This window comes from Pinus tabuliformis, chromosome 8, assembly GCF_031772625.1.
Source record: "Pinus tabuliformis cultivar Carrire ecotype Pingquan chromosome 8, CPIR1, whole genome shotgun sequence".
Taxonomy (NCBI): Eukaryota; Viridiplantae; Streptophyta; class Pinopsida; order Pinales; family Pinaceae; genus Pinus; species Pinus tabuliformis.
The window spans coordinates 1,618,788,349-1,618,789,852 of record NC_142294.1 but is presented as its reverse complement, the minus strand read 5'-3'; the positions used below and the strand labels follow the sequence as shown (position 1 = coordinate 1,618,789,852).

At 36.4% G+C, this 1,504-nt stretch overlaps 1 non-coding gene across 1 annotated transcript; it reads right to left on the bottom strand.

The window, feature by feature from the left end:
- Positions 1–1,090: 1,090 nt before the first annotated feature.
- LOC149242277 (U5 spliceosomal RNA) lies at positions 1,091–1,208 on the bottom strand. The gene has a single exon (XR_016246851.1). It is a non-coding gene; the product is annotated as a U5 spliceosomal RNA (small nuclear RNA).
- Between the last annotated feature and the right edge of the window lie 296 nt (positions 1,209–1,504).

Below are 1,504 nucleotides of genomic sequence, written 5' to 3'. Positions count from 1 at the left end.
TATTGCAGAAAACCCTTTGGTAGTCGAGAAGTATTTTTTGATTTGAAGGATTGATCTTTTTGTAGACTTGTGATTATTATGATTGTTAAGAATGCAGAGGAGCTTGTGTTTTCTGTTGCACAGTTCGTCGAAAGCGAGGGTGCATTAGAGACCTATTATATGTATCATGGAGGAACAAATTTTGGTTATTCAGCAGAAGGCCCTCTTATTACTGATACCTATGACTCTGATGCTTCCGCTGATGAATATAGCATTTTGAAGTAACCTGAATGGTTTAGTGAGCTACACAAAGGCATTAAATTTTTGTATAGTAACATTGGTTAATGTAGATCCGAAATACGCATCTCTGGCCCTGGACTAGACGCACATGTTTACTCGGTGGGACAGGAAATATGCTGAACATTTCTTGTTAAGTATATGACGCCACTGTGAAGTTCAATGGGAACGCTCATTATTTGCCTGCGTGGTATGTCAGCGTCTTCCTTGATTGCAAAAATGCGACCTTTTACACAGCAAAAATTGGTTCCCAGAATACTTTCAGTATAAATGAAGCGAACAGATCAACCGTTGACAGGATCCATTTATGTGAAAACAAGAAGATTTTGGAATGATAAGGTCAAATTGGAGTTGGCTGAATGAGCTAGTAGGAGTTTGGGGAAGGTACGCAAATCCCCAGCCTGATTTAATTGAACAGAGACACAATTGAAGACTTCAGCAACTAGTCATGGTACATGAACCCAAGTCTATCAAGACAAACTATTTCTTCATGATGGGAGTAAACCGATTTTCCATTCGCAAATATTTGGATCATCATTGAACAAAAGGGCATTGAACCAATCCACGAAGACCTCTCTTTTTTGTAAGTAATAGAAGCACATATGCTTGTATTTGATTTTGCACCATTTAATTACCAACATGAAATCAGTAAATTGCACCATATCATCTGAGTATAACACACTTTCGTATATAAGAAACTTCCATATCTTATCAAAGTATAGGAAATATAGCTCCAAAATAAAACACCTACATACCTGCAAATTGAAGACTATATAGGCCATTGATTCCTCTTTGTATTTGCTTTGTGGGCTTCACATCTCAAGTGAGAGAGAAGCCTCCAAAAATTGGCGTATGCCGCTGATTGTGGCCAACACACGGTATTCTTTAGTAAAAGGCGAAAGAATAGTTCGCTTTGTGTTGACCACACGGCTCCGTGTCTCTTTACATCAATCGCCCGCTTATTTGTCGTCCGTCCTCTGTCTTATCTTAATCTCACAATGAATGTGGGACAGACTATCACCATACACACCTCGCTTTCATTTATTCATAAATTGATATTTCTAGTATATTTGTTCGGTGGAATATAAAGCAGCGTCTGATTCAACAAAAACCAAATATTTTTTTTACTAAAATATTTTGTGATTTATTTTTTATTGCATATATAAACTGTGTGCATATGATTTTTAGTTGATTTGATTAAAATTTTATTTCATTAAAATAATATGTT